At 41.3% G+C, this 25,096-nt stretch overlaps 2 long non-coding RNA genes across 2 annotated transcripts; both read right to left on the minus strand.

Moving 5' to 3' along the window:
• Window positions 1–13,281: 13,281 nt before the first annotated feature.
• On the minus strand, window positions 13,282–14,008 carry LOC115585462 (uncharacterized). Its single transcript, XR_003984711.1, has 2 exons — window positions 13,869–14,008; window positions 13,282–13,623 (listed from the first exon to the last, which is right to left on the minus strand). It is a non-coding gene; the product is annotated as an uncharacterized LOC115585462 (long non-coding RNA).
• A 33-nt stretch (window positions 14,009–14,041) lies between these two features.
• On the minus strand, window positions 14,042–15,332 carry LOC115585387 (uncharacterized). The gene is made up of 3 exons (XR_003984698.1): window positions 14,764–15,332; window positions 14,212–14,347; window positions 14,042–14,092 (listed from the first exon to the last, which is right to left on the minus strand). It is a non-coding gene; the product is annotated as an uncharacterized LOC115585387 (long non-coding RNA).
• Window positions 15,333–25,096: the final 9,764 nt, after the last annotated feature.

Consider the following 25,096-nt stretch of genomic DNA (forward strand, 5'->3'; position numbering starts at 1 on the left):
CCAAGTCCAGTGCCAGCTCCTTGGTCGGAGGCCAGGCCGAGGTCGTCTGCCGCCAGCGACCCTTCATTGGCTCACAGGCCACCAGCTCCCTGCGAACCTCTGTTGGTGGTCCGGCCAAGGCCCAGGAGGGTTTCCCAGTCAGCGATCAGCCCTCAAGAGGGCTTCAGCCTTCGCCTCCGCCGCCGGCCTCCAGTGGGTGCCAGCCCACGTCTTCGCCGCCGGCCTCCAGTGGGTGCCAGCCCACATCTTCGCCGCCGGCCTCCAGTGGGTGCCAGCCCACGCCTTCGCCGTCGGCCTCCAGTGGGTCCCAGCCCACGCCTTCGCCTTCGTCGCCGGCCTCCAGTGGGTCCCAGCCCACGCCTTCGCCTTCGTCGCCGGCCTCCAGTGGGTCCCAGCCCACGCCTTCGCCTTCGTCGCTGGCCTCCAGTGGGTCCCAGCCCACGCCTTCGCCTTCGTCGCCGGCCTCCAGTGGGTCCCAGCCTACGCCTTTGTCTTCGTCGCCGGCCTCCAGAACGCCTACGCCTTCGTCTTCGTCGCCGGCCTCCAGAACGCCTACGCCTTCGCCTTCGTCGCCGGCCTCCAGAACGCCTTCGCCTTCGTCGCCGGCCTCCAGAACGCCTTCGCCTTCGTCGCCGGCCTCCAGAACGCCTTCGCCTTCGTCGCGGCCTCCAGAACGCCTTCGCCTTCGTCGCCGGCCTCCAGAACGCCTACGTCTTCGTCCACGTCCCCGGCCTCTAGTGGGTCCCAGTCCACGTCCCCGGCCTCTAGTGGGTCCCAGTCCATGTCCCCGGCCTCTAGTGGGTCCACATCCCCGGCCTCTAGGGGGCCCCAGCCCACGTCCCCGGCCTCCAATGGATCCCAGTCCTCGCCTCCACCCTCCTGTTTGTTTGGACCTTGGTCTGTCTGTGTGTTTCCCTTCACTCCCTGTCTGGTCATTGTTCTTGTCAGCGTCTGTCTTTGTCCATGCTCCCGTCCATGTGCCTGCTCCTGTCTGATCCTTGTTCCCCACGGTATGTGTTTTGGATTTGAGTTTTGCATTTTGCCTTTTGATTTGAACTTTGCTCTTGATTTGAACTTTGTCTTGCTGTTTTTGGTTTCTACTTTGCCCTGCTTTAATTTGCTACTTTGCCTCTCGCCCCCCCGTTTTGCCTGCTTCTGTTCTTGTGTTCAGCTTTCAAATAAAGCTCGCCTTTTGTTTCCCCTAGCCTTGCCTCTTGTGTATAACTGCATTTGGGTCCACCTTCCCCTTTCCTTAGTCTTCCCTAAAACCCCGACCTGACAAATGACACATGATAACTATACAGGGCCAACACTTAGCAGGTATACATTTAAGCCAAGCCTTATCTGCTGTTTTGAACAAAACAAATACATCCTTATTGAAATTCACAGCTAAGGTGACTATTGTCTTGGCAAATTGCTGGCTTGGGGCACAGCAGAAACAGTCATTTCAAATTTCCTTACTGTATTCAAATTTGTAGAGCCGTTGATTTCTTTTTCTTTCAAAGTCTCAGGTTATCACTTGAGTAGTAATAGAGAGTAGTAATAGAAAAACTTACCCTTGAAGATGTAGTCTGAAGGTAGGGTTGCCTGGTGAGGTTATACCTGTGCCTGGACAGGATTTCCTGCATGTACAGGCACAGGTAAAACTCCCTCCCATGGTCAACTCTAACCTGGTCCCACATCCCATTGCTGACAACTGCACATCTGGAACACTTAAAGTTAAATACATTACACTCAATGATATCCAATGCATGCAACAGACATACTGAACTAACATTTAGTGTCACAATGACACTAGTCACTAGTTCAGTGCTCGATGTGGGGGGCTGATAATAAGCATGTTTGATATAGAGCAATGATAAGCATGTTTGGCTTGTAGCTGGCTGATGCCTAATATAAAGGGATGCCTAAAGATTGTCAAGCAGAAAGATATTGTCTTGTCCACAGACACCCCCTGTGGATAAGGAGTAATGTGAGTTCAGAGTTACTAGTGACATAGAGGAGAAAAGGGAGTAGGTGGGATGCTCTGAGACATTGAAACATGTGATGTAGTGTAGACACAAGGAGGCTTTATATGGTCTCGAAAGCAAAAATAGGCTGAGTGATAGCTGTTAATCATCTAAGACAAACAATGTGATTTGTATAGTGCTCACCTGTACACCTTCTCATAAATAATCAAATTGTTTTTGATGGGCATGGTGGCATGTGCAACGATTCTGCTGCTGAAGCCATCAACAGCAACCACGTGGGTGGCACCAAACATGCCGATCTTTTCATTTTGATCCATATGTAGTTTATGGCCCATATATTCGGCATGGTAGGGGATGGGATTAAGATTGCAAGTTCCCTTTAAAATGAAGAGGAATATAAACTGTGAGTATAGGCTATACACTGTTCCATCCTTGTGTGTATGTATGGAATGAAACATACTATTTAAATAAATAATAATAAAAAAGAATATCAATTTGTCAATGTTAGGCTACTTACATGTCGTCTCAGCTCGTGCTAGGGCTGATGAACCTCCCGTAGGACTCTACCAACCCTATTTTCTGCAGCATTTATGCCGGTAGAGGACAGGTACCCTGTCATAAATTTCCGGCCGAAGGTTGGACCCGTCTTATAAATACATTCAATTAACATTATCTGACAGACACATTAAAGCCTATAGAGAGACTACTCTGTGCCACATTGATTAACATTATAACACACACACACACACACACACACACCAGAGCTGTCAACTTTTCAGAAAAAACTTGGAGTGAGATTTGAAGTGCTATTGGCTATTTCTAGGGTCGCTACCGTATATCAAAGGCATTTTATTCAATTTGTAATTTAAGGAAAGTAACATGACTATTTACAGTCATTTTCCCTGTGTCATAACATCTAATCCTTACCTTAAGTAGCAAGAACATAGAGACAGACAACGTCTCTCTTTGAAATCACCAACTTGTGGGTAATTTATTTCCACAAACACAATCATACAGCAGCAACGAGCCTACAGTATGAATGTAAATATCTAAACTAGACCTGTTTAAGACTTGTGTGCAGTTTATTTTGAAGGAAAAGTGAAATGGTGCTTTAAGAGAAAGTTATTTTCCATGCAGCACCCAATAAAACTGTCATAGAAAACCATCAATTGATTTAAAAAATTTAATTTATTATTAAAACTATTTTTTTCCCCTTGTAATTCCCCATGAATTTGTTGTGAAAGAGGATATGTTTTGTTTTTTGATCAGTTTATTATGTTAGTCTATGCATTAGTCCATTATTAGATTCCTTCTGATGCTGACTATCACATAAAAAGGTGTTTTAGAGGCTCAGACAGACCTCTTGTGTTCATTGGCAGCTCATTATGAGAGAGATCACGTCCACCTTCGGTGCGTGACGCATATTTCCTAATGGACTTCACTTCTGGAGAGGGTGACCCCTAATTTCCACTGGATCTGCTCCATGTGTGTAGGTTACAACAGGTTGTGGAATTTGGTTAAAATTCCGCGTAGTCAAGCCAGCCGCTCCAACATTTTAAGTGCGCCCTTATTACAGACTTTATGGCAAATACACGGCGACAACTGGGAAAGTCGGGGCTAATTTACAAGAGCCTGTGGGAACTTCCGTTTTTTTACTGACTTTCCCAGTTGTCTCCCTGTATTTGCCATAAAGTCTTTAATAAGGGCGCACTTAAAATGTTGGAGCTGCTCCGTCTCTCCTTCTTTCTCTCCTGAGACGGGGGCGGACCGGACGAGCTAATGTTCCAGAGCAGAATGTCAATCAATATTTTATCAGTATATGCCTATAGGCTACATACACACATAGCCTACCCTGTTTATAGAAGTAATCACAGCCGTTTCCAGATCGGCGTCTGAAACAGTACTTCTACGGCGAAGGTTGTGCTCCATGCAAAACCTCCTAATGCTCATTACTTCGCGCTGCAGGACATCTCTTATCTCTGAATAGAATGTGTCTTCCCACTCTCAAAAAGTTCACAGATTAGATCTGCATAAGGCTGAAGTGCGGCAATTACTTGTAGTGAAGTCTTGGTGATATTGGCAGTTCTACTTCCTTATTTGTGTTGAGGGAAAAAAAACAAAATTGATGCCGATTTAAATCTGTTGTTTTTCTGTTTTCCCTTTTTTGTTTTAAAACAGAATAACAGCTACAAAATGTGTGATTTTGTGTTATTCTGTTTTTCCGTTCTGGTTTTAAAACAAAATAACAAAAAAACAAAGTTGTTTTTAATTTGGTTTTGAAACGGAAAAACCAAAGAACGAAGGGTACACGGATTACACGGATTGACCAGCTCTTGTAATTTTGTATATAAAAAACAAGAGCAGTCACTCAGGTTTTTTTTTCAAAAGGTGGGGATAGTCATCAAATGTAATACTGAAAAAATGTACTCAAGGTGTTTTACTGCTTTTTACTGTACAAAAAAAGCATTCAATACCCCAAAGACAACTGCAGTGTTAATGGTAAGCTTTTATGGCACTCACTGTGTGCTGTATGGAGAGGTATCAGGAGAGGGCAGTATGGACATTCTCATTGGTGGCTGTGATAGGTCCCTGCACTGCGTCTAAAGGCAGAGAGACTGCAGTTGAGTCACAGTGGCTTCTCTTGAGTCAATGTTCCTATCCAGCAGTATATTCACTACTACAGTATGACACAACCATTTGTTTACATTTAAGATGCACCATGTGCTGGTGCTTCACAGTTTTCCTACAGAGTATGCTGTTGTGAGAGTGCAACACACCAGGGGAAAAAATATTGAAAAAGACATTACAGTTTTTTTTCCAATTGCAAACACTTTTTTAAATTCAAAATGGCACTTTTTAAATGCACTGAACATGGTTCTCTGCATAAGACACAACAATCTGACATAAAGTCACATGTTTGCCATTTCAAAAATTATTAATTTTTTGGGGCCTTTTGGCTTTATTCATAGGACAGCTGAAGACTCAGGCAGGAAACAGGATTAGAGAGGGGGAGTGACACGCAGCAAAGGGATCCAGGCCCGGGTCGAACCCGGGTCCCCTGCAGTAAGGACAAAGCCTCTGTATATGGGATGCCTGCTCTACCCACTGAGCTAAACAGCACCCCCATTTTTGCCATTTCAAAACAGTGCTATTCAAAATGACACTACATGAGCCACTACATGTGCCACCTGGCCAAACAATTGTTAATTGTTACCACTTCGATCAGGAAGTAAGCACTAAAAGAACACAGGTGAACACCTTTTTTTTTTTTTTTTTTTTTACAACAATTGAAGACGTTGCAGAGAGACGAAAAGGAAGAGGAAGGGTGAGATTAAGAGAGGGAGAAAGAGTGAGAGGTAGGGGTGAGCTGGTAGAGGAGGTCATGGCCAAAGAAGACAACAACTTTCCAATGAAATCAGAGCAACCTTAGTTGACAATTTCATCAACCATGGGCTGACAATGCGAGAGGCTGGACAGAGAGTGCAGCCTCGCGCATTGCATTTTTTTCCTGCAATTTTCTGTTTCAGTTTACTGTTTTGTGAGCATATTTTTATTCACTCCAATGTAAATTTATCTGCTGTGAATATGTTGCACTGACTTGTTTGGAGAAAAATAAAAAAATAAATGTTTCAACAGCATGTGTGTGTATCTGCAACTATTTCTGTGTATGTGAACAATCTGAAGAATTACAGTGTATAGTTGGTTAGACAAAAATCTGGTAATACGAATAATGTGTGTGCCATTTTGTGCAAAAGTTTGATTTTGATAATGCTGTATGTAGTTTTGGTTGCAGTGCTTCATTTTGCAGGATATATTTTGCAGTTTGGGTGTGTGGTTTTGTGAATTGTGTCAAGTATTTTGATAAAACCAGCCTAGTTTGCAAAATTGTGTTTTAGTAATTGGAAAAAACTGTAACAATATTGAAAAAGACAAGATTCTCCAAATAATGGTCTGACATGGTGAAGTCATCAGATCTTCTCAGCTCACAGTCAGCCTGTAACGTGGAATACAAAGTGCGACCTGTTGTGACAATGTTGTATCCACAATAAATGCTTTAACAGATACGTTTGTCCACAACACCCCCCTGGACAAAACAATATAATGTTTGTGATGGTTTTGTATGGAAGCAAATTTGTACCATAATTCAAATTAAAATGCATTTACAGAAATGCTTTTTCATTTTCAGAATGTAGCTGCATTTTTTGACTCATAAATAAAATTAGTAATAAATCATCCAAATTGCATTTTCATTTTCTTCTTCAAGACTGCTCATTTTGTAACTTAATTCAAATGATAAAGAAAAGGTCATTTAAGATTTAATATTCAAAAGATGGCCCAGCAAATTGGTACCAAAATTCAATTTGAAATGTCAAATTTGAAAATTAAAATGCATTAGCAGAAATGCTTTTTCATTTCAAAGTCAGAGCTGCATTTTTTGACTCATAAATAAAATTAGTAATAAATCATCCAGATTGCATTTTCATTTTCTTCTTCAAAACTGTGAAGTGTTGCCAACATGGCGACTGTCTCGCTAGACTTAGCGACTTTTCAGACCCTCTAAGCGACATTATTTTGAAAAAGCGACTAGCGACAAATTTAGCTCCAGTGTCGAATAAGCACACCACCGTCCCCTAACGTAGATGCGTAGCACGGTCGGTCAGACTGGGGGCTGAAGAAGAAGAGAGGCCGCTGACGTCACTCTCCTGCGCCGCTTGGGATTGCGAATTCAAATTGAATATTGAACCTTTTTTTGCGGGGGGAGGGCTTCAAAACGAAAAAGCAGTTTTCTTTGTCTTTGTGTAACAAAATGAGCAGTTTTGAAGAAGAAAATGAAAATGCAATCTGTATGATTTATTACTAATTTTATTTATGAGTCAAAAAATGCAGCTCTGACTTTGAAATGAAAAAGCATTTCTGCTAATGCATTTTAATTTTCAAATTTGACATTTCAAATTGAATTTTGGTACCTATTTGCTGGGCCATCTTTTGAATATTAAATCTTAAATGTCCTTTTCTTTATCATTTGAATTAAGTTACAAAATGAGCATTCTGAAGAAGAAAATGAAAATGCAATTTGGATGATTTATTACTAATTTTATTTATGAGTCAAAAAATGCAGCTACATTCTGAAAATGAAAAAGCATTTCTGTAAATGCATTTTAATTTGAATTATGGTACAAATTTGCTTCCATAGTTTTGAAATATATTACGTTTATATTTATGTATGTTTAATTAGGGGGGGGATTAAACATACTGGAGAGACTCCACCAGCAGAAGGCTGCAGGCCCTGACGGTATCAGCCCCAGGATCCTGAAGACATGTGCCAGCCAGCTGTCTCCTGTCCTACAACACCTCTACAACCTGAGCCTGGGTCAGGAGAGAATACCGGTGCTTTGGAAGACTTCCTGCCTAGTTCCTGTTCCAAAGAAGTCGACACCATCAGACCTCAATGACTATCGACCAGTGGCCCTCACATCTTACGTCATGAAGGTGCTGGAGAGACTGGTTTTGGCCAACCTGAGGCCACAGGTGAGAGCCCTGCTAGACCCTCTGCAATTTGCTTACGAGCCCCACTTGGGAGTTGATGACGCTGTCATCTACCTGCTGCAACAAGCCCATTCGCACCTGGATGGTGGAGGAGGCACTGTGAGAATCACATTCTTTGATTTCTCTAGTGCTTTTAACACCATTCAGCCACTGCTACTGGGGGAGAAGCTGCGGGTGATGGGTGTAGACGACACAATGATCTCCTGGATTACTGACTACCTGACAGGCAGGCCACAGTTTGTCCGTATGGGCAGTGTTCTGTCTGATGCGGTGGTTAGTGATACAGGAGCTCCACAGGAGACTGTACTGTCTCCTTTCCTGTTCACCTTATACACCACTGACTTTCAGTACAACAACGGGTCGTGTCACCTGCAAAAGTTTTCTGACGACTCGGCTGTTGTTGGGTGTATAAGTGAGGGACAGGAGGAGGAGTACAAGGCACTGGTAGACAACTTTGTGGAGTGGACTGGACACAATCACCTGCGGCTGAACATCAGCAAGACCAGAGAGATGGTGATAGCAGCATTGGAGCCAGTGACACCAACAGACTCAACAAACTGATCAGGAAGGCTGGCTCTGTGATTGGCTGCAAACAGGACACTCTGGAGGCTGTGGTGGAGAGGAGGACACTGAAAAAACTGTTATCCATCATGGATAATCCTCTCCACCCTCTCCAACTCACACTGGTCAGACAGCGGAGCACCTTCTCCGGAAGGCTGCTTCAGCTTCGCTGTCGTAGCAACAGATACAGGAAATCTTTCCTGCCACAATCCATCACTTTATACAATAACTCTCTCACCTCTGCCTGACAGAGAACTCTGGTCTCTCTACTGTTTCGTTGTATATATTATTATTGTTATAGTATATTTTGCATATTTTGTTTTGTTGTATATATTATTGTTTATTGTTTGTAGCACACTGTGCACTGTATATATACACTATGTATATATTGGATTCTATTTATGTATGAAATGTTTTATTTGCTGACCCACTACTGCTGTAACAAAATAATTTCCCAGTCTGGGATCATTAAAGTAATTCTATCTATCTATCTATCTATCTATCTAGCTGTGGAATTACAGTATCTTGCTGTATGTAAATTACAGTAATTGCCTGTATTTTTAAATCTTTACTGTAAAAGTAATGCAACCAGTAGCCAGTAAATTACTGTAAATCTAACATATTGCAAATTTGACTTGTTACCTGTGATTTTACCACACAAACATGCTTTGGATTTGCTAAATTAAAAGTCAAAACAAGAACAAAGAAAACAAAGACAATACTCATTTTAATTTTTTACAGTTTTTTTCAATTGTTTACACGCAATTTTGAAAACCGGGTTCTTTTTTTCAAAATATAATCACAATTATCCAAACACCACACTCAATTTGCATAATTCCTAGATTGTTTGCAAAATGACACACTTCATTCAAAACATATACACATATTTGTGAAAAAGCTATCAGTTTTCATTTAACCAACACAGTTCTCAATGATCAGACACTATTGCAGCCAGTTTCACACTGCTGTGATAAATAAAAAACACATTTGTAAAAAAACTAATTTTAGGAAATAGCATGTGCTAGATTTTTGGCCAGACATTGTTATGTAAGGGATAATTTAGATGTCAAAAAAAATAGTGACAAACGCACAACATTCTTCATGATTAGTTTGAGATATAGGGAGAATGTACACAAATAGGCCTACTATAAACTTACCAAGCACTGCACAACACTGATGCTGCAGACTGAATATTTCAAGTATTTATTTCAATACTTACAGTATTTCTTACCATAATCAGTTACAGTAATCAACCAACAATGAAATCAATGAAACAAATAAAATCTGTAGACAAATAAAAATCACTGCATGAAGTACATACACTTTGACTCTGACGAAAAACTACTGTAAAAGCAACAAGAATACTGTAACTATTCATCATCTCTCCGTCTGGATGGATCAGGCCATAAGATTTCATCCACATCACAGGCTATGTCTTCATTGGCAAGGCACCGTTGGAAGAATTGCCTCGTGTGACGAATCCACCCCTGCACAGAAGCTGCTTCGATATGATCACAGGCCTGCTCCATGGCCTGAATGAGGGGCAAACGGTTAATAGGGCCGCAGGTCGTATACCTTCCACCGCCATGCTGAAAAAAACCCCCTCGCTGCCCTGGCACATTGGTTATTGCCCTGTGTCCAATTACATTTCTCCCTCTTCTTCTTGTTTTCACAAGGTTAAAACCAGCCTCATCCACATATATAAATTCACACGCACACACACGCACACACTATGGCGGTATAATCGTTTAAAAAAGCGTGCGCACCTATCAACTGATCGTGTCACTTGCGCCTGCTTTGACGCCTGTGCAGCAAGCCGCGCCTGACGTGTAATGTAGTTTTCTCATTGACTTATAATGGCCCCCCGTTCACGCGCACGTTCACGCGTGATGACTGCTTCACGCCGGTAATCACACGACGCGTAGTGACTACGCGTAACATTCATGCGTCTTTATGCAAACGCACGTGTTAACGCTCGCATGAAGATGATTGAACATTTTCTTCACGCGCTTACGCGGAAATGACGTGTGCAAACTCTGTCACGCGTAGCAAGAAGCTGCGTACGTATGAAGCAGCGTGCGCACGTCTGTCTTTCACTGTTTGACAAATGTTGTTAGGCGTTCACACGTACGTGTGGTCGCAGACTCTGAAGCTTCGCAGCCGGAAGTTGATCTGCACCGTGCGCACCAGTCCGCGTACATGAACGCCTCGCGTAGTTGTTCTGTGTTCTATTTTCATCCAGTAGATGGTGCAATCGATCCAATGCGAGATACAGACATATAGGCTTTTGCATGACATGATTCATTTTAACCCCAGAGTGAGGGGACAGCCTTCCATTCCGACACACCCTTCCATTGTGAAACAGCCCCACTCCGAAACACCGCTGTTCTGACCCTCTCCTCAAAACACCGCATTTCCGAAATTGATTTTCAAGTTTACATTACTTCCTACATCAAACACTGCCGTCCGCTCACCGGCCGCACTCACACAACTCATTGCTTTTTATTGCTAATAGGCCTTTGTCACTATCTTCATTTATTATGTAGTATATTTTCGCTTGCAGCAAACACATTTAAACGTTTGTCTTATCTTTTTACACGCACTATCCGTGGTGCTGGAATCCCCACTTCCAGCCGCACTCGCACAACTCTGAAATAAACTGTGGCCCATGGGTGCGATCTGCCGGGGAATGACCCCTCTGCTCGTCCGTTTTAACCTAACTTGTCTTTGTGGAAGGTTAACAATGTATGAGTGGATTGAGCACTGCTGCTCAGTTTGTCTTTGAAAAAAAAAAGCAAAGGAGAAGACAATAGGCTACCTATGTATTTTTGATTCAATAAACATGAAATTGATTGTGTATCCATCTCTTATAGCCATAGACTATCATCTATCGACCGTGCATGCAAAATCCAGCTGCTGACCCTCCGCTCCGCTGTCACACAACGGATCCCCCGTCCGCACTCCCTCTCTCTTGCCCGAAAAATAATTTCCATGAAGAAAACATCGCCTGACATTTAAATTTAAGTTCCCCTTGACAGTACAAATCTCAAGAAATCTGGATGTATTGCATATTTGTAAACACAACACTTATCAGTCTATAGGCAAGAATCTAAAGGTTTATTAATTCAATTCATTTCAAATTCGCTTTATTGGCATGAATGCCACAACAACAATATTGCTCCAAGCACCAAGAACCACGAAAAGAATACCTAGCACAGTAAATAATAATAATAATAATAATGATAACTTTGAACATTATCACAATTAAGTTATCAATCTGCGATGTAAACAAAATGCAAACATTAGACTTCTAACAATTTTTCTACAAGTGTCTGTATTTTAATTGAGAATAGTTTTTATATAAATTACACAAAAGGAAAAGAAAATATGATTTGTTTTACCTATTTCAGCCATAAGCGGTCATATTGACCGCACATCATTTCGCAGGATTTCATTCATTGTCTCTCTTTTGTCTAACTTTGTTAGCGGTCTCCAGCTGTGCGAATGTAACACAACATTATATGAAGAAGGACTAACACTAATAGCCTAATTGATTGTTATTTCTTCCACTTACAGAACTGTTTACGACTCGAAACAATGTTATTATATATGACGTTTCTGACCAAATGTCGCGGCTTCAAATGCATCAAATTCCCACATCCAGTTACGCAGGCAGCTGTCCAGGGTGCTGAACCAGGTCACAGACAAAGCTGCACTCTGCGTTCTGATGTTTGCTGGGCAGATCTGTCCCCCTTGGTTTCTCATCCACTCTGTTGTGGGAGATCTCCCACAGAGCAAAAGAAATACACATTTTTTCTCTCCCCGCTCGGCTCGAGCCCGGCTGAACTCTGGCTTGAGCCCACTTCACCCAGGCGCGAGCCTGCAGCCCCCGCTCCTGCTGACAACAGACCGGGGGAGAAAACAGACATTCCTTTGCTCAGAACCCATATAGGCTGTGTCTGAATATGCACGAAGATCGGTGTAACGCATTGGAGCAATTTTCATACAATTTCGGATATTTAGCATGATAAAGTAATTTCAATTCAACACAGCCATTTGTCCAGCTGAAGCATAATGAGCGTTATGTCATTATTAATATGAAGTAGGCTTGTTTTGCGGTTAATCCGCCACATGATCCGTTTGAACCCACAAAGGAAAAAAGGATAAATGCTTAACAATGTATCAGTGGATTGAGCACTGCTGCTCAGTTTTTTGTTTGTTTGTTTGTTTTTATAAAGCAGAGGAGAAGACGACATGCTGACCCACAACCCAGTCGCCCTGCAGCCTTTTTGGTTATTTTTTTTTAACAGTGGGACTATTTTATTAGATAATAGGCTACCTATGTATTTTTGATTCAATAAAAACTACATGAAATTGATTGTGTATCCATCTCTTATAGCCATAGAGGGGATTATCATGACCACGGGCCCCTGCCTATACACACGCAAACTGTGCGCACGCAAAGGCTGTTACATTATTACACTGAATATAATAATGTCTGCAAACGTAATAAACCTCAAACACCTACTAATAATACTGACCGTGCGTGCAAAATCCAGCTGCTGACCCTCCGCTCCGCTGTCACACAACGGATCCCTCTCTATTGTAATTGTTTGCCCGAAAAATAATTTCCATGAAGAAAACATCGCCTGATATTTAAATTTAAATTCCCATTGACAATACAAATCTCAAGAAATCTGGATGTATTGCTCATTTGTACACACAACACTCACTACAGGCAAGAATCAAGAATCTAAAGGTTTATTAATTCAATAAATTTCAAATTCGCTTTATTGCCATGAATGCCACAACAATATTGCTAAAGCAATAAAGAACTAACGAAAATACCTAGCACAGTACCGTTATACTTACTGTGTGTGTTTATGTGAAATAATAATAATAACTTTGAACATTATCAGTTATCAATCTGTGATGTTAATAACAAAATGCAAACATTACAGACTTCTAACCATTCTCTAAAAGTCTCTGTATTTTAATTGAGAATATTTTTTATATAAATTACAGAAAAGGAAAAGAAAATATGATTTGTTTTACCTATTTCGGCCATAAGCGGTCATATTGACCGCACATCATTTCGCGGGATTTCATTCATTGTCTCTCTTGTCTCTGACCTGGCTCTCATCTACGCTGATGTATATGACGTGTGTTTCGACAACCAAGAAAGTGCTTGGAGACGGTAAAGGGCATTTAAAACAATATTTATTCACAGAAATTACAGAATGGGGTCTGGGGGGAAGGGGTCCGTTATTGTGGTGACTTGGTAACACTGATTCTCCACGACCACCGCTGTCTTCCACTTGCACACTGTCCTCTGCCGGGCGCAGACTCGGGAGCTGTGGGGGAAACGAGATGGCAGTCACTGCACTTTTAAACCCAATACATGCACACCACTTCATTTACGTCCTAAGATCGTTGCTCACATGATGGGGCGGAGTATCAGCTGTTCACCGTCACGTCGGGCCAACATCACTCTCATCATTGGCACCACTGCTGTCACACCGTCCTTGGGCGCCGGCCTCTTACGCTGTCATGTGGGGAGGGGGGGAGGACTTCAGTCACTGTACTTTTACACACATTCACAATAACTTTCCACGACCAGGGATCACTACTCGCACAATGGAGGCAGAGTAGGGATGTAACGTATTGGTAATACCACGATATCGTGATAACAAAAGTGTCAATATTATTGTGAACATGTATGGTATGAAATGACGGCAAATACTGTAGATTTTGATCTCATTACATCCCTAGGGCAGAGTATAAACTCACATTTCAATTAGTCCGACAGTCAATGCCCGTCTGCTGGCGACAGCTGTCGTTCTCTTTCTCCTGCTCCTTTCCCCGTGGATCTCACACTCCTCTTCCTCTGTCTGCTCGCTGCAGGTGTAACTGGGTCGGTCTGCATGCCCCGCCCACTCTGCTGTGTTCGGGTGTAGAATCAGACACTGGCAACTCTTGTCAAACCCTGGTTTAGCCCTGTATCAACAATACACCTGACGTGAAAAAGGACAAGCTTAGTGTAGGTATATAAAATGGTGAAAACCAGACACAACGTTACAGGCAACACTATTTTTTTAAGCTCTCAAAACTCAGTTCTACAGGTGCTTTTCACCAGTGTGACATGTGTCTGAGTGGATCTGTTGTTAAACTATCCTTTTAGTTTCTCAACTGCTGATTTGGAATGGTTGATGGTGTGAGTGTGACAGATGAGTATGTGTGTGTGGAAGGTATATGAAAGTTGTGTGGTTCTGTAACAGAGAATAAAAAGCAGTTATCAGAACAGCAGGTACATGGTTAACTATACAGTACCAGGAATGGTAAACAACCAATAGAAATAAGAATGAATCATTCAGCTTAATTAACAGCCAATATACAACAATAATACAAGCACATGTAGGAGAGTTCTTACCATTAGCAACTAATAAGCATTAACGAGCTAACTGATTAGCAGCACTAACAATATAAATGTTCCACCTGCTGCATCAACCCACTCTGCGGAGGCTCTTTTCGACAGCAGGGGGCGCAGTTCTGGTGCTTAATACTTTATTATACTGTCTAAGGCACAGAATGAGTTTTATGAACCCTGTCAAAAAGGTTGAGTCTTGAGTTTTTTGCCCAAAATAAACGCTAGACTTTTAAAAATGAAACCCGTCTTAATCATAACCTGGCTTCTAGTCCTGTGTGGTGGGGCTGTGTGTAGCCCTCCCGTTAGCCCCACTAGCTGTTTCTGATGCTGCTGAGTGCTAGGCATGGATCTATTATAACAATACATCCATGGTGCTAGCACGTCTCTCTCTCTCAGCAGCAGCAGTCAGGACGGCAAAGAAAAAGAAATATAGCCTGAGTGAAGCGCTGGAGCCGCGGGCCGATTCCCGTCACTGACAACTAAAGCCTAGACTGTAGACTGTTGTGGTGGTGCGCTAACTCGATGCTAACTTTGGCTAGCGGTTAGCATCCGCCGCTAATAACGTCTTCCCAGCTGACCACAACGGCAACATAACACCGGAGGCTCCCGGTGTTGGTGACGGAGGCACCAGCGCTTCTCTCGGACTGTATTTCCTTACCTTTGTGGTCCTGGTAACTGCTGCTGTCAGGGGCAGGAGGCTAACGTTACCCAGTTGAGCCTGAGAGGAGGGGCCCAGTTTCAATGTTTTGCTTACAAACTGTAACAAGCAATACTCCAGACTCTACTTTTAAACTTACACAACACAAATGACCTATGTATTTATACGTAAATATTACCCCAGTCACCTTTCTCATTCTTCTTCTTCTTGTTTAACCCTATATGACCATTTGTATCATATTTGATACGCAAGTTTCTGAGACCTCTATCTTGTCAACATAATCAATACTTTCCTTAAAAACCTGTTGTATATCACCTGATACATGTATTCTGCCCACTAGTGGATAATCATTCCACTGCAGGCAGTGGAAGGACTTTTTTTGGCTTTTTCAAAATGGCCGCTGTCATTAAATCATTCTCACACTTTTGGCAGGAAAATCTTTGCTAGTTTACAAGAAGTTACAGTAGGAATAACATTTATATTGTTACTCATTTTTTCAAGTAAATATGTTATGTATTGAATCAATGCATAATTACTTTATGATTCATTCTTTATATTACAGTTAAACTGTGTTAAAAAAGGGTGTATCAAATTTGATACTGCAGGTATTTATCCCTGAATGGTCATGTCACATTTTTGTAATGGAATCAACATCAATCCTACCACAATACAATCACACACTATTTTGCAAGCACTGCACCAGCAATCATCTCTCACATGCCAACTGTGAAGGTATAAGGTGCATTTTTGCCTGAACAAGGACCGAAACTGTTCTTGTGCCGACCACAAAGTGAAAAAAAAAGACTGTGAAAAGTTTTATCTATAAAAAAACAATGAGAGAAGCTGCCTAAGATGTTCTATATTTTCAAAATGTTATTTGCACAATTAGATTTGTATCTTAAATCAACACTGTTTTGAGCAAAAAGTTGCCAAAAACACCCAATGTATCAAATGTGATACAAAAAATATCTCATAAACAAAATGATATAGAAAAAATTTTTGAACTGATTTTGTTAAAAGGTTTTATAAACATCTCAGTTCCAAAAAATTAGAATTTTCTGGCAATGTTTTGATGGGTCAGGCTTTACAGGGTTAAATTAAAAAAAAAAAAAAAAAACTTCTTCTTCTTCTTCGTTTGAATTTCCGGCAAGCAAAGTATGGCTCACTGCTGCCTCCCCTGGTTGATTAAAATGAAAAGGCCAACTACGTGAGGCGTTCATGTACGCGAACTGATGTGCGCGCTGCAGATCAACTTCCGGCTGCGAAGCATCAGAGTCTGCGACCGCACGTACGTGTGAACGCCTAACAACATTTGTCAAACAGTGACAGACAGACGTGCGCACGCTGCTTCATACGTACGCAGCTTTTTGTTACGCGTGAAATACAATATGCACGTAACAACGCACGCACGCACGCATAACAAAATAATAATGCGTGCGTTGCTGCGTGTCTCTTTAATTGTATTGACATCGATTTACCGCCATGCACACACACACACACACACACAAACACTCAGTCATAAACTTTAGAAAAAAGTAAGGTTTTTAACCTGCTTTTAAAAGTACTCAGTGTAGGAGTGTCTCTCAAGTCCTCAGGCAGGGTGTTCCATCTACTTGGGGCATAGATACAGAAGGCAGCCTCCCCTGCTTTAGAGTTAGTGCGAGGGATGGTTACAGTTTTTATTGATTGCTTTGACCTGCTTAAACAAACTGGGATCCACTTGGTTTTCATCATCACCGTCTCAGCAGAGCACAAGACACCTCTTGCAAATGTGGTAACCCTTTCTCATTGGATTGACACATTGTCCCCACCCTTTTGCAGAACAGTTAACACGGATGTCATTCAAGCAGTCCAAACTCCATTGTTTTAGCTATGGTAACCAAACAGAAACCATCGGTTCCTAACTATTAGAAACTACCTACATCAGTATGAAATCACTAAAGCACCTGTTTGACACGCCTAAACACAAATCTTCAATGAGCAATCAGTCTGCAGGTCTTAAAAAGTGCAGCGGCTGTGTTGTTCTTTGCCAACATGGATTGAAGAGGTCTAAGGCAGATGAGAGTGAGAAATAGGTGCAGAGGAATGTCAAGGTTGGATGGCATGCAAGATTTTTCCCTTGGTTCATTGCAAGAGAGGATAATGAATGTGATGTGGATGAGGCCATGTGGCCCCATCGTCAAAAGACAGAAGAGACTGAGTATCAATAGTGGCTATTTCTTATACTCTACAGTAATAGATTGTTATACTTTACTGTAATATTTTATATCTTTAACTTCTTTTCTATGTTTTAAAACAGGTCAGGTGTTCAGGAAAATGTTTGCTGTGAAGCTGCAGAAATGTTTTGTGAACTATGAGACTACCAGCTTTCTTATTTTCTTATACTCTAATAGACTTTGTTTTGGTTTCCATGTATTTTGTGTAATATTTACAGTATTTCAGTTTGCAGCCACAGTTCGAAAAAAAGAATCAATGGAATCAAAAATTGCATCAAAGCATTTCTGATTCTGGATTCAATTCTGTGCAAGACGGCAAATTTGACAACAAATGGCATGAAAGCTACGTAGAGTAATAGGTCAAAAATGACAAGCAATGGTGCACCGATTCACACCGAGTGCTGTATTTTGTATTTTGTTGTCCACTGTGTAATGGTTGATTGGAAGAGCTCATACACTTGTTTGCAAGTTGTGTTGTTTGAAGGCAAAATTAGCTTTCATTGCATATTTTAAATGTTTTGGCACGGTTAGAGCCTTTTGCAAACAAAATGAGTCATTTTGACCATGAGTGCCACTGTTTCAGCCTGTGTGTTAACTGTTTTGAAAATGTGGAGTTTGAATTGACTGCTGCTTCAAAGCAATCAAGAAAAACTATAAAAGACCACTGCCGGTGGACCTGAGAGTTCTTGCTGGCTCATATCTAATGAGCATGTCTTTTATATACTGAGGTGCAAGGCCATTTAGAGCTTTGTAGACAAGTAGCAGAATCTTAAAATCAATTCTAGTTTTGACAGGGAGCCAATGTCGAGATCTAAGAACAGGTGTAATGTGTTCAAATTTTTTTTGTTCCAGTAAGAACGCGTGCAGCCGCATTTTGAATTAACTGTAATCGCTGTACAGCAGATTTTGGGAGGCCAGTGAAAAGACCATTACAGTAGTCTAGTCTACTTGTTATGAATACGTGAATTAATTTTTCAGAGTCTGCTTTTGACAGGAAGCCTCTTAATTTTGAAATATTTTTTAGATGATAAAAGCTGATTTTGTGATGTGATTGATATGGCTCTTAAAGTTTAGATCACTGTCTATGATTACACCAAGGTTTCTAGCTTCTCTTTTGCTCTCCAGGGACAGAGAACTGAGATAAGCTGCAATTCTCTGTCTCTGAGCCTTTGCCCCAAGGATGAGTATTTCCGTTTTATCTTTGTTCAGTTGTAGAAAGTTCTGTGACATCCACAGATTGATATCATTAATACACTGAGTTGGGGAGTGAATGGGATGTAGGTCATCCGGAGATAGAGATAAGTACAGTTTAGAGTCAGTAAGATGAACAATACATACCTCCACATACTCATTGCGCAGATGTTTCACTCTCTCTGATTTTCTGTCAAATGGTACCCGATACAGTTGCTTCATGTATATTTGATTTTTCTTGAGGATTCGACCTAATGTTGACAGAGAGATTCGTTGGATGTTATTGAAAATATGGTCATCATTGATGATATTGGCTTGGATTTCTCGCAGCCTGATACAATTATTGGTCAAAACCATGTTCACAATGGCGGCCTCTTGTGCACGAGTGAACATAGGGCCCATTCCACCTTGGTGTCCTCGACCCTCAATCCTATGTAAAAAAAAATATATAAAAAAATACACATGCAGCCTACTGTCAAATGTCACAGTAAACAATATTGATGATAAGTACAGCAAACTTCAGTTTCAATGTACTGTGTGGTTAGCTTACCTGTTTTCTCGATGAAATGTCCGAATTACTGATGCAACAGTAGTTCTGCTGAGATGTGGTTGAACTCTTTGCTTCTATCAGTGTCAGTCCATGGTTGATAACATGGTCAATAAGTGTTGCATGGATTTCTTGAGTCAAATTTGGTCCTCATCTTCTTTGTTCAGGTTCTATCAACTCTTCAAGTCCTTCTCTACCTCTTCCTCTACCTAGGCCTCTTCCTCTATCTCCTTCTTCTCTTCTTCCTCTACCTGGGCCTCCTCCTCTACCTCCTTCATCTCCTCTTTGAGCCCCCCTCTCATTCTCACTCTTCTTCTTCTTCTAGCTCCTTCCATTTTTGTTGAAGACAGGTGAACTCACCTGCTGCCTTTCATAGCACACCTGAGTGCTGCGTTTTCAAATTAGCATGTGTGCTTCCACACCTGGTGGATGTGATTATCCAATTCGTTCATTAGTGTGGTCATTGGCAATCCGGGGCTTTGTAATGACAAGGAAGTAACCTCACAATCCTTATCTGTGTCTAAGGTGTGAAAATGTGTGTAGAGTTTTACAAATCACTGTGTGTAATGTTTTGCAAAAAGGGTGAAGCAGACATTGTGTGTAATGTTGTGCAAATATGTGGAGGTGTTTTGCTCCTTGGAGTAGAATTTCGTAAATTGTGTGGACATTTTTATTTTAGTGTGTAAACAATCGTAAAAAACTGTAATAATTATAAAACTATCAAATTTAACAATTTACTAGAGCTGTCTCTGAACATAAACATGAATTTTCATTTTTAAAGAGCAGATTCAGCTATTAAGTGCTGATATATCCATTCCCTGTCTAATGTCAATATTGATACCAGTATTGATGTGTTACATGGCTGGGGTAGTTATGTAATCAGGTTACAGCTCAAAATCATACTTTGGTATCACTAACTGAATCTATGAATCAATCAATCAATATTAAATCGAATCAATATCAAATTGTGATTAATCGATAGCAGTAAATTGGTTACCATACTCAACCCACACGTCAATTTACAACTTTAAACATATACAGTATAAACAATACAGTATAAACAATTTACAACTTATGAACATATACAATATGAACATTCTTACGTCAACTACGTAACAATTTCATATTTACATTGACCACTCAAAGTCAACAAGTTTCCTTTGGAGCGTGCTCACGTGTTGATTGATGCCTCCACGCTTCTTCTTTGAAATTGAGCCCATCTCAGGGTTAATGCCCAAGAAGCACCTGTAAACAATAAAGCAAAGACAACTTTCAGTTTTACAGATTCAATATTGCATTGTTTATCCAAGGCACATGCAGTGGTGCCCCTTCCTCTTTAACTAAATCCGACCTACACCAAAGAAATTAGTATTGAAAGCCAAGCAAGATTTATACAAGCAAGCAAATCAGTCGTGTAGAAATTGAGATACGCAAACATTGAAAAACAAACACTTGTAATGAAAATAGTAATGGAAATTCCTGAGACAATAATTCACTAAAGTTGATGAAGTTTACCAAACATGTCTACAGCTCACAGGTTGTGTGCTCTCTTTGCCATGCTATCAAAAGGAGAAAGTTGAGGAGTGCTGGGCTGCTGAATTTGATTCAGATTGACCAAATACAGAGGACAAATTAGAGAATGCTCATGTGGTCCCATCACCACCTGTCCTTCAGTGGACAGCATCCAAGTCGCCTGAAATGAACAGACATACCCATCTTGCACTATTTTAAAGAAGTGGAATGCTGCACAAGAGAGCAATGCTTATATTTCATTCATTTAAATGTTCAGCAACATTGAATGCTTTTGAAAACTGTGACCCACTCAATGACCATTGTTAGTGGTCTAATTGACTGTCTCTTGCACACCTGACGCCAGAGAACATTGAGCCCTACCTTGTTTTAACTAGGGATGCCCTGATCATTTTTTTTTATCATCTATCACTGATCTCCATCATTAATGAGCCATATCAGCTGATCCAATCTTTTTATTGACAGTTTTTGTATAGCTTCAGCCTTTAAAAAACTCAAAATGCAAATTTCGTTTCAAATTTACATAAGCAGTTAACGAGTAGCTCAGCTGATGTTAGCAAACAGTCCAGATTGTGAACTTAAATTTACACCCTGCTAAAAATACGACACTGGACATGTCTGGATACACACATTTAACAAATACAATCAATCTATATAGAGATCTGTGAAAAAAAAGCAGCTTTCCATTGATGTGAGCATTAATGTGCAAGTTAGTGTGTATGTATGTTATGTTGACAGTCCGTTTGCTAAAGTCAGCTGGGTGGAAACAGTGGTTTGCTGCATGCTCTGCTAAGAAATGACTCACATGTCAATTATTTTTGTAATCGGCAACTATAAAACCAATAGAATTCACCAATCTCATATTTACTGTATACTGAAGATCGGACAATTTTGATTGATGGCTGATCTATCGAGGCTTCTTTAGTGATACAGTTCCAAACCAAATTTTAGTCAAGGCACTACCCTGGAATGCTGGAAAAAGCAATCTGAAATCTCTAAAATCATTTACTGTACACCAACTACTGGTGCACTCCTGCTTAAAGTCCGTGTAAAGCGGCAAAAAAATTGTGTTATGAGTTTGTCACACCAAAGAAACATGTATCATTGACCACTGAGCCAAATTTGAAAGATTAAAAAAATTGTTAAGTATATAAAATTAGGTCTCTAAATCATGGAAAAACAAGCACTTCTTTCTGCTGTGAAACGCTGGGGGCGTGTCAGTTAGAGGCGCTGGAACCACGCCCATGCGGCGGGGGCTACACGTCATGTTAATGACGTCGGTGTCTCCCCAGGTGTTCCCCTTGTCTATCTAAACCCGTGGACAGTTTATAATCATATAGATGCTGTTATAACGTGTATTGATTGAGATCCTGACCCACTAAACATCCTGGAAAGTGACGGAGTGAAGTTTTTCGCGCTAAATTACATAATTATACATAATCACCATCAGTAAACAGGACGCTGTCTGACTCTGTCACTCGCGGGGACGGAGGCTGTTTTCTGGGGGACAGTTCCCTGTAGTCTCGGTCAGGAGGGCTGGCGGTCGCGGTGATTTATTTTCGTCAAACACTCGGTGAGTTAAACACTCTTGTGACAAGCGTGACAGACGCTGTTTTGTGAGCAGAAATGTGAGGAAGAGTCGGGAGGACAGGGAGGGGAGATGGATCAAAGTACAACATCATAAAGAGAACCACTTGATTTTCTCAGATTATTTACACAGTTTTATGTGCTATTTTTACCTCAACAGCCTGCTCCACGGGTCACTGTCCTGCCTCTGAAAAAGAATGAAGAGCAACTAGTGACAGATCATATACTTTAAGCTGGAAAAGATTAGTAGTCAATCAAATACTCAAGCATATCCCTCCCATCGATATGACCACCAAATGAAAGCACATGATTTGAGCTTTCCAAAGATAAAAGTTACTTCTCTGTGAGGCAAAGCTTCGCGGAGAAAAACGGCTTTGTAATGACTTAGTTGCTGCAGCTGGAGGCTAACGTTAGCTTACTTTAACGTTGACTTTGCGGCGAAAACACTACGTGTTCTCGGTCAAATAACTCACACACTATGCCTCATAACGACATGTGGAGACGAATAGATGAAAACACACAATTTGAACTTTCCAAAGATATCAGTTACTTCTCTATGAGGCAAAGCTTTGCGGAGAAAAACGGCTGTGAAATTACTTAACAGCCAAAAAAGTGGAGCATAAAGTGACGTTACCTTGATCCAAAGATCGTTCATTTACTAACATTAACTCACACAACTGATATAAAGCTGCCTAAAATGTAATGATGTTAACCTTACCTTTGAGCTCTTTTATCGGTATGTGTCGGGTCGCAACATTATCCACCATGGATGTATAAAAGAGAACGGTATCCTAACCACCCGTATCCACCTTAAATCCTGGTATAATTTTTTTTCACAGTAATTTACTTGATTTCACAGAAAATTCTAAATTACAGTACTATATTGTGATTATTACAGTTAAAGCCTGTAAAGTGATAATACAGTAAATTATTGTGAAATATTACAGTAAAATATTGTTAAATTCTGGTAACATTTTACAATGTATTATTCGATTCATATAACTAATTTTTTTTCCAAAAATAACATTGGAAACTTGTAATTTATATTTGAACATTTTATTCAATCATCTTCAATTTTCAACAAAGAATACACTGCAGGGCATTTTTCCCCAACAAAAAACATGTTATTTAGCAAATACTACAGAGGGAACACAACAGAAATGTCTCTGTGTAGCATTAAGTTTCACATTCACTTATGGTTGGGTTTTGTCCCCCAGTTTACAACACTGTAATGATCTGCCTTATAGCATAACTACTGTAGCGGTGGAGATGGAACTGTGCCTACAGGAGAAAACCTGTCTGGTGGCTGTGTTAGTGGTGGATACCAAGACCCCTGCATTTCCTGCTCTGCTGGGATTTGACTTTAGCCCTTTTTAGATAGAAAAGGCGGCACATTTGCTCCAAGGTAAGGGCGGCAATGTGCCGGCCTGTCTTTCTTAAATGGAGGCGTAATATTCCTCCTTTTCCAAAAGCGGCCTCTGGGGTAAGTGTAAACATGTGACGTGACGGGAAGCTCGAAGTTGGGCTGTGAACAGTGACTACGAATTTGTCTTCAAAATAAGAGCTTTACATTGCGCCCAACTGGAGTTTAGAACTGGGTTCTTAGCGGGGAGGCTTTTAATTTGAAAGTAGCAACCGTTCCTAGCTTGCCACTACAACAATTGTTGTTTAAAAATATATATATGGGACAGAAGAGTCACGTGACGTAATGCGGGAGATGGCCGCTAGTTAGTGAGCTCCGCATCGCTCTGCTACTTTTATTCTTTTTTACCATATATTACCAGCAAAATAGCACTCGGTACGCTTAGTAAATAGGGTGAGAACGGTAACATGTCGAAACTCTCGAAGTCATCGGCTTGTGGAGATATTAAAAGACATTTACGCTCGCAAGGACATGACGCTACACTGGATCAAGATGGCGGTGAGGACACCGGGGCCATAGGTGATCCGCAGGCCCGCGGCATAGGTCAGGATATTGTGAATATCTACACAGCATTAACGAAGATTTCCAGTGAGCTGGAGGGATTGGCGGAGATACGCCGTACCACAGCGTCAGTGGAGTCTAAGCTGTCCACGCTAATTACGAGGATAGATGAAGTCGAGAAGCGAGTGGAGTATCTTGAAGCGGCCGAGACGGAGAGAGAGGCTAACCCGTTAGCTACCAAGACGGACATCCACCTGCTCCTGGAAAAAATTGAAGACATGGAGAACCGCTCGAGACGCAATAATGTTCGCTTTATTGGGATCCCAGAGGGTAAGGAAGGAGGAGATGCGGTTAAGTTTCTGGAGGAGCTGCTCCCGGACATGCTGGATATAGAGGGGAAACACGAGATTGAACGGGCACACAGAGCCGGTCAGCAGCCGCGTCCGGGTGACAGACCCCGGCCCATGCTGGCCAAATTTCTGAGGTCATCGGACAGGGATTTGGTGCTGCGAGCGGCGAGGATTAAAGGCAAACTGAGCTGGGGAAACAACAACATCATGCTTTTTCCAGATTATTCCAAGGCCACGCAGATGAAGCGCGACAAGTTTAAGGAGTGTAAGAAAAAGCTGCATGAACGGGAGATGGGCTTCAGGATGCTGTATCCTGCTAAACTGAAGATTGAGACCAAAGACGGACCTAAGACTTTTGAATGCCCGAAGAAGGCGATGGCCTTCATAGATGCTATGGTGTGAGTAGATGACGATGAGGCCCTTTACTTTCCTCTTTATTTTTTATGTCTCTAGTTTGCCATGGAGGCTGTGAACAGTAATGTAAAGATACTGGTGTGGACTAGCTCACAGTGGCTGAGCCTGTGAGGCTGCTACGATGTGAGTGTATGGCGGTAAAGCCCACTTTTTTTTTTTTTTTTGTACTTGTTT

This window comes from Sparus aurata, chromosome 7 (assembly GCF_900880675.1).
Source record: "Sparus aurata chromosome 7, fSpaAur1.1, whole genome shotgun sequence".
NCBI classification, from domain to species: Eukaryota; Metazoa; Chordata; class Actinopteri; order Spariformes; family Sparidae; genus Sparus; species Sparus aurata.